General features: G+C 43.5%; 1 non-coding gene across 1 annotated transcript; it reads right to left on the bottom strand.

Moving 5' to 3' along the window:
• Positions 1-194: 194 nt before the first annotated feature.
• TRNAR-ACG lies at positions 195-267 on the bottom strand. The gene has a single exon. It is a non-coding gene; the product is annotated as a tRNA-Arg (tRNA).
• Between the last annotated feature and the right edge of the window lie 8,554 nt (positions 268-8,821).

The following is an 8,821-nucleotide window of genomic DNA, read 5'->3' as shown; positions in this document are numbered from 1 at the left end:
AAGATTTTATGCGATTCTTTGTGGTTTGTTATTCTTAAAACTTTAGCCAACGTGAACGACAGTAGATGCTTTGCTTAAGAGCGAATCATAAGATTAGAGCATAAACAATTAGTTTATCCCTCCAACACATTTGGAATGCAAAATCAACGGTGTAAAGATTAAAGAAAATGTTAAATAAATATATTTGCATAATACGACTCCACTGGGGATCGAACCCAGAGTCTCTGGTTCCGTAGACCAGCGCCTTATCCATTGGGCCATGGAGTCCTCACCGAGGTGGTATGTCACACCTTACAAATTTTACCTAAACAATTAAGACATGGGATATTAAATGCATGCCCACGGCTTTGCTAAGCAGTGTGGAAAACGATCTCAAAGCAAAATCTCCAAACTCTCTTATGAGGATTCTCTTTTTCATCCTTATAATTTTAGTTAACTTTAGTCAAGGACAATACTTCAAAAATACTACATTTCAGTCCCTGGATTTTGCAGACGTTGAGGTAACATGTTATCTGAGGCAATATCTTGTGCACAAAGACAATGCTAATTGGATAATTGGGCCAACCCTCAGAAGGGAGCAATGGACTCCGAGCAGTATGCCACCTTGAAAGTTGAGGTAGATAACTCCTTAAATAGGTCCATCGAGAGGCACTCTACCCGAGCTAAGTTGCCAACCCAGTCTTGGTGAAGAAGCCCAACGGAAATGGCGAACCTGTGTGACTTCACCGACCTTAATAAAGCATGTCCAAAGGACAACTTCCTTGCGAGAATCGACCAACTCATCGATACACCTCCAGGCACGAGTACTAAGTTTTATGGACGCCTACTCGGGATATAATCAGATTCTGATGTACGTACCAGATGAAGAGCATACCTCTTCGTTATGGATCAAGGGCTGTATTGCTTAAAGTTATGCCCTTCGGTCTGAAAAAACTGGGACAAATACCCGCGGCTGGTAACCCAATGTTTCTGAGAAAATCAGAAAATCAATAGAGGTCTAGTTGATGACATGCTGGTCAAGTCGTATGTCGCTTCAAATCAACAAGCACATCTCGCTGAGATGTTTGGTATGTCCAGGGTACAGAATGAAAATCAATCCTCTCAAATATTCATTCAGGGATCCTCAGGAAATTCCTAGTGTATATGGTTGACTAGAGGGGAATAGAAATCAACCCGAAAAGATCCAAGCTCTCTTTGATATGAGCAGTCCGACCAACCAAAAACACGTTCAAAGTCTTAACGGGCGAATAACGGCTCTTGGTCGCTTTATATCAAGAGCAACAATACTGCTTTCATTTTTCAATATACTTAGGGCAACAAGAAGTTTGAATGGACTCTGAAATGGTTTTCCATAACTTAAAAAAGCACCTCGGAAAGCCCCTTCTCCTATCCAAGCCGCTCCTCAAGAAATTCTTCTCCTGTATCTATCTCTCTGGCGGCGGGGTCAGTGCAGCTCTAATTCAGGAAGAAAAAAAAGTTCAGGCCAATAATTACGCGAGCAGGCTTCTGTTAGACGTAGAGATACGGTATCAGAAATGGGACATAGCTTATGCCCTGCTGATCGCCTCCAAGAAGTTAGACTTATTTCCATACCCCCATTACTCAGTATTAACCAACTACCACTCAGGCAAGTCCTTTAGAAGCTAGAAGTTTCGGGTAAGTTGCTCAAGTGTGCAATGAAACTAAGTCAGTTTGATCTGCAATATAGACCGAGAGCAACCATCAAACGACAGGTTGTTGCCAATCATTTTGAAGTTTTAATACCAATCGATCCAGAAATCTGAGCAACAGTCCAGCGAAGTCGCCTAGAAAACTATTCAGAATCTATCAACCTGGAGTCTTTGTGTCGATGGATCTTCGAACAGGAAGAAGGTTGGGGTAGACCTTCTCCTCTTTAGTCTCGAAGGGACTCGCATCACGATATTCTCCAGTTTGGATTCAAAGCTACCAACAATGAGGCCGAGTATGAAGCACTACTCGTTGGTTTACGGTTGGCAAAGAAATGTTCAACTGCAATCAGTATTCATAGCGATTCCATGCTAGTTGTTAATTAGATTTTGGGAGAGTATCAAACCAAGGAAGAAAAACATGATCAATTATCTGAAGAAAGCTAGGGTCGCACTCGAGTATTTCAAGCACTCACGATCGCGCAGATTCCTAGAGACAGTAATTCTGTCGAGAATGCTTTGGAAAAAATAGTCTCGTCGCTGGATCAGATGCCCTAGAAAGTATTCCTATTCGGTATATGGAGATCCTAGTATTGCTCGCCCGAACAGGTCGTGGTTACAACAGAATTAATTTTCTAGATGACCCCAATTATTCAGTATCTTCGAGATGGTACCTTGCCCAATGAAAAAATTGAGGCAAGAACCTACGAACCAAAGCTGCTCGTACACACTTATAGGAGACAGTTATACAAACGAGGGTTTAACACCCTTCTCCTTCGATGTGTAACCGATGAGGAAGCAGACTATATCATGAGAAAGATACATGAAGGCTCGTGGTAATCACACTGTCACATGATCCCTTGCCAACAAAGTTGTCGTCAAGGGCACTACTGGCCCCTACTTCATGAAGATACTTCAACTTTGAAAAAAGTGTGACGAGTGTCAACGGTTCGCGAACATACCGCGAGCTCCTCCCACCACGATAACTAGACCAGCCCCTGGCCATTCTCCATGTGGGGGATTGATCTATCAGACCCATGCTAGCTGGAAAGGGAAGAGTCAAGTATGTTATGGTCGCGGTGGATTATTTCACCAAGTGGACGAAACTGAGCCATTGGTCGCGATCACCACCAAGAAACTCAGGACTTCGTCTTCAGAAATATAGTATGTCGCTACGGAATTCCTCATACGCTCATCATATGAAAACCAATTCAACAACAAGGAATTCAAGCAGTTTTGCGATGAGTTGGGGATCCATAAAAAGTTCGCCTCAGTTGCAAGACTGCAAACCAATGGTCAGGTTGAAGCTGTCAACAAGACCATCAAGCATACTTTGAAAGCTAAGCTTGGCAAGCTAAGGGAAATTAGGTCGACGACCTCCCAAAGTCCTATGGGCATACAGGACAACTCGAGAACCTCTACTTTAGAAACACCCTTCTCGCTAGCATATGGCTGCGAGGCAATGGTCCTAGTGGAAGTGGGGACTGGTTCACTTCAGAGAGACTTGTTTAATGAAACAGGCAATGAAGCCCTTTTGCATGCAAGTCTGGACTTAGTTGAAGAACACTGCGACAAAGCTCGGTAAGGATAGCAGCCTACTAGTAGCGTACGAAAGATTTTTCGACTCTAAAGTTAAGAGAAGAGACTTCAGTTGGTGACCTGGTTTTAAAAGAGTTCTTCTCAGTATAAGGGAACCAAGCACGGGAGTGTTGGGACCAAACTGGGAGGCCCCTACCGCATCGCTAAGGTCATACACCCAGGGACTTATCACCTCAAAATGCCAACGGTTCTGAAGTACCGCGAGCTTGGAATTCTAAGCATCTTCGCCCTTATTATCAATAATTCCGAATTCGTCTCTTCTTTAAAGATTCCTTTGTGAAGATTTGTAATTAAGATCGCTGTTAAGTCAAATTCATCTTGTATGAATGTGATTTTGTTACTCGCATCATCTTATCTTCTGTTCGCATATGTAATGTCTGTAAGTGCGAAAAATTATAAGTACTCACAAAAATTTAATATCGCAAAATGTTAGAGGCATCCTCCTGTTCGCATGTGTGAATGTTGTGAAGTGCGAAAAATTATAAGTGCTCACAAATAATTTGAAAAGCGATCAATTTCATTCATAAACATTTAGTACAGGGGACTATGCAAAGACAGTTTAGCAATTGTGGGAAAAGTAGAGGTAGAAGCGACATTGGTCTTCATCCCTAGGCCCTTCGGTGCGACCTCGGTCTTCAGTGTGACCTCGGTATCTCCAGGTGGTCGCCGACCTCTTGGATAGATGTTGGGTCCTCTAGACATACTCATTCGGATGATCATCTTCGGATAAAGCCTTAATCTGCTCATTATCGGCTATACACATATAGGCAAGGATCCTCTAGTAATCTTCCGAAAGGTCGGTAAGGTCTATGGTTGGGTTCTTTGGCTTAAGGGCATAAATTGACTGGATCGACCAGTCAGTAGCCTTTCTCTCGATTCCAGTCATGTCGTTTCATCTCTTTAGTTAAAGAAATGACGCCCTTGGGACATTTCTAGGTCCACTTCAAGAGCTTTCTCTACTTCTTAGAAGTCTACCACAACCAAGCTCTCTCTTCCTCTGCCCGCAAGGCCTACTTAGAGTTCGCTCGCACAACCGCCTTTTCTTGCCAGCCTCTCTAGTGAGCTTGGCCACCGTCCTTTGAAGCTGTTTAAGCTCCTCTCCCTCTTCTCCAGATCGGTCTTCTGGAATTCCACCGTTGTAGAGCAGAGTTCCCTTCGACGTGTATTGATTTATCTAGCGATGTTCAAGTCCAGCTCTTCTTTCGCAGCTGCCAAGTCCTACTTCAGCTACACATTCTCTTCTTCAACTCGAAGAGTCCCCGGCAGCTTCCAATTGGGTCGTTTGTTGGGTCAAGTGCAAGGCAGCAAAGACTGCATAAGAAATAAGCAAGTGTTAGACGTCTCCTTGAATAAAGGTAAGTATTGGAAAGTCTTCGAAAAGGCGAACCGTTTTACTTGGCTTTGCAGTTGGACCGCCTGATCATCAGGTCCGTAGGGTTGGAGGCCACGAGCTCTTCAAAAACTTTGGCAAGTTAGCACTCCAAAAGGGTGAACACCATCGGTTACAGGTGCTCGGAGCTGACCCATGGAGTCAACACTAGCGTGTCAACTTCTGCGGTCGAGGGCACCTCACTAGCTGACCCTTTGCCTTCTCTCTCCTGGGAGCCGCGGTTTGTCCTCTCTACGAACGGCTAGGGAGAATTGAACCCTGGTCGCGCGCCTTGATCTCCCTTAACGCGAAGAGCTTGATAAGGCTATGACCTCTCAGGTTGCCCCCCAAGCCCTCAGGTTCGGACTTTGACTCTTTGGGCTGCAACACCTCTTTTCTTGGCCTTTGGGCCAGGTTTTCTGCTTTGGGCGAGCAGCAGCGGGTGAGCAGTTTCAACTGGTTGTTCGGTGGGTGGCTACACCCATTTGCGTTCCTTGGGTAGGGATGTCGCTAGGGCCGTCTCGACTGGTCCGTGGCGTCGACCAAGGGAAAACGAACACTCTCTCTCTCAACAATTCGGCACTCTAGCAGCATATTTGCTGCATATAGGTAATGTTAGTAAAGGGTTCGCTGCATGCAAAAGTAAAATCTAAAAAGACTACGGATACTTACGAGGTAGGGGTTCCAAGTTCGCTTTAGGGCGAAGAAGCCATATTTCCTCAAATTCGCGGTTGTCAGAGTCGCTTCACGCGCCAACAGTAATCTGGCAGGGTGCCAAATGAAACTATTTGGCAGAGGCAGAAAGACTATCAACCTAGTCGACTTGTTCCCTGCGAAGAGATAAGAGAGACGTTAGAAAGCAAAGCCAAAAAGAAAAGAAAAATTCACCAAGTATAATAAAGGGAAGACCTACTCGGCTCCCTAAAGTGGCAGATGCCATCATAATGAAAAAAGAAAAACTTGGTCTTGTATGCCCCAACATTGCTAGGGTAATTGTAAATGCCTCCCTCGATCGTGGGTCGCCTTGAGAGGTAGTAAGAATCTTTGTCCTTGCTCTTCTTTAAATAGTGCGAGCAAGCGAGCTCCAGCGTAGTCAGGTGGCTGAGGCCACACTCGGCGCACGCGATATACATAGCCATGGCTATCATATATGCGTTAGGCGTCAGTTGTAAAGGTGCGACCTCGAAGTGATTAAGGATCAACTAATAAAGGGATGGAAGGGAATTAGTGCTCCACATTGAATATAGCTTCGGAGATCACAGCCATTCCCTCTGGCAGATTCCAAGTAGTATGCCTCCAATACCCGTAGACGTCCACGCTAATTGCGTATTGGTCTACTGCCTCCTAATTTTCGCCTCGGGTAGTACCGACAGAATCTCTTACGCAAGATCCACTAGGGCGTCTTGTGCTTGCAAGCTTGTCCCCTCATCCGATCTAGTCGTTGTAGGGTCCATGTCTTCAACGGTTTGAAAAAGGGGGACACGTGGAGATTACTCAGTCTTCGTACAAAATTTTGTACAACGACGTGGAAGGGCAAAACCCTAAAAACCCTTGGGGACCATCCCCAATGGTTTGTATCCTAAAAACCTATTCTTTACAAAAACTGCCATTATCGACTGGTTAACTACATCGAAACAAAAAAAAAAAAAAAAAAAAAAAAAGCAATGGAAGTCTTCCTACCTTTTTTTTTTTTTTTTTTTCTGTGGGGGTCAAACTTCTTGCTGTAAACAGAAAATGCACACCAACTTAAAAAATGAAAGTTGGTCTCACGAGAGCTCCTTGCTTTTTTTCTAAAAATGTAAGTGTTGTGACATTGTTTAAAGAGAACCTGGGGTTTTATAGTGGAGGAAACGGCAATTGGGATTCGAGGCCAAGCAACGTTAGACGGAATGCATTTTTGGCTGTTGATCATGACCAGTGTCATCAATCAGCAAGAAAGAGTACCACCCGCTTCAAGAAATTCAATCGTCGTATCTCTCCGTTGAAATAATCGGCGACGGCTCGATTCTCTCCTCCACATTAAATGAGCTCTCATCCGCATTTAATGCCCTGATAAGGAATGTTGTTTCAGCATGACTTGCATTTAAGAGCATGACTGGCATTTATTGCGCACAGGACACATTCGTTAGAATAAAGGACACTCATTAATGGATTAGCTGTCAAGTTCAATGGATAAACATCTAAAGCGGTCATTAAAATAGAACACTCTTCGTCGTATGTCTGTTGCGGAGATCTGTGATTCCTTGCCTCTAGTAGAAATATGCTAAGTATAATCAGGTCCCTGGCCTCGATTAGATGAGAGGCGCATCGACGGTACTGAGTAGGGTCTAATCCAAGTCGCCGACTTTGCAGAAGAAGACCATCTCAGGTCGCTCATTTAAAAATGTTCTACGACCTCCTTGTAGCCAGGTCGGCGACCAGGCGTCATTTGGACATGTCAAATCATGGCATAATTATGCAGTTACCAAGGTTCGATCCTTAAACCTTAAAAACTAGGAGACTTTGATATGCCTGAAAAGGCTGGGTTGACGTCGCGCTAGCGCAAGTGGTATGGCTCATGTCAATACAGCAGGTGAGTGCCAGGCCAGCCAGCGGCTGGAGATCGCCCACGTGTCAAAGCTCTACTTTAGTCGAGAAAATCCCTCGGGCAGGTAATCATAGGACACAGGGAAGGATTTGCATGGCACTACCCACTTACAGCTTTTATAATCATTACCTTGAACTCTCCCACATAAATGGAGGACTTCCTCTCATTTTTGGGGGATTAGCCAACTTTACGCTGAAATAGCGCCCTCTCTCTCTCTCTCTCCCTCTTTGTATTCTCACTCTACACTGTAACTCAGCTTGCTGAATGCGACCTGATCTCTCTCTTTTTAATACAATAGTATGGACGTAGGATTCGCTTTTGAGCATTCAAATCACTTTAAATATTGCTCTTCCTTTATTAATCGATCTTTTTATATCACGTGTAACTTCTAAGCTTTAGCATTTCACACGTGCGAGTAGTTGGTGTCAAAATCGAGCGATCACCTAATAAAATAAAAAAGGCAGGGCCATTTGAAGCAACCAAGAATGAGACTAATTATGTGACTGATGTGTGTCACAACAGATACAACAAGATACCCATATAATTGAGCCACTGAATAAATAAAGTTGATGACACCAGTCACAAACATCAGCTGTGCTAAAAAATGCCGGAGTTTGAGCCGGCATAAACATAACGAAGCACATCAACGGCAGCGGAGGTCTGTGAATCAGTCCCACCACTGAGACCCACTGAAGAAGTACCCGATGAAACCGACACCAGCCACATAGACGTCCCATGGTCCATATTGTGTTGAGTGTGACGAAGGAGTAGAGGAGGCTGAGAGAATACCACGTTGGTACCGATATCTTGAAGACTGAGACGGTGTAGGATGACTGTTGCTGATAGAATCCATATGCTGGCCACCGTTGCTATCCACTCTAGTTTAGGTTCTCCATTTGGTGTACGAGAATCATCATCAGAAAGAATAAAGCTGACTGATTTGGAATTGGATCTGGTGATCCTATTCGATGTCGGAAAATATAATATAATTTGCTTTTCTAATTTTTTTGACTGTTTTTAAAAGATTTTCAGGATCTTTTATCATTTTTCTATCTCACTTCTATGTAGCAATAGCAGTTTTTCCAGTTTGTCGGTCCGGGATCTTCTTGAAAATGGGAAGATCTAGGAAGGCGGCCAACCTCCTGGAGAGAGCGATGTGCTTTACCAGGGATTTCCACAGTTCGATACCTTTTCTTGCTCCAAGATCTTGCTTTGCTTTGAGCGCGAAGCTCAAAGAAAAAAAAAACTTTTTTCTTTTAAAAAAAAACAAAAGAACTATTTCTAAATTCAATATTAAAACTTGAATCAACCTGACCCGAGTGATGCTTTGCTCAAGTGTTAATCATACGCTAACATTCTAATAAAATTAAGGTAAATTTAACGTACAACCGCAAGAACACATTCTTATAGAAATTTAGCCTATTTCACTCTCCCTCTACAATTTGAAGACAAATGCTTTTTAGATAAACTGAAACTCACAGTCAACACTATAGATCTAGAATTCTTTTTTTTTTCAATTCATTTGTGCACAAAATACCAAACCACCTTATTGGCCAATATTATCTCCCAGCTAATTTTCATGTTCTTGAAGAATGTTGA

This window comes from Pistacia vera, unplaced genomic scaffold, assembly GCF_008641045.1.
Source record: "Pistacia vera cultivar Batoury unplaced genomic scaffold, PisVer_v2 Contig291, whole genome shotgun sequence".
NCBI lineage: Eukaryota > Viridiplantae > Streptophyta > Magnoliopsida > Sapindales > Anacardiaceae > Pistacia > Pistacia vera.
The sequence above is the reverse complement of the archived record's forward strand: the minus strand, read 5'-3'. Positions and strand labels throughout refer to the sequence as shown.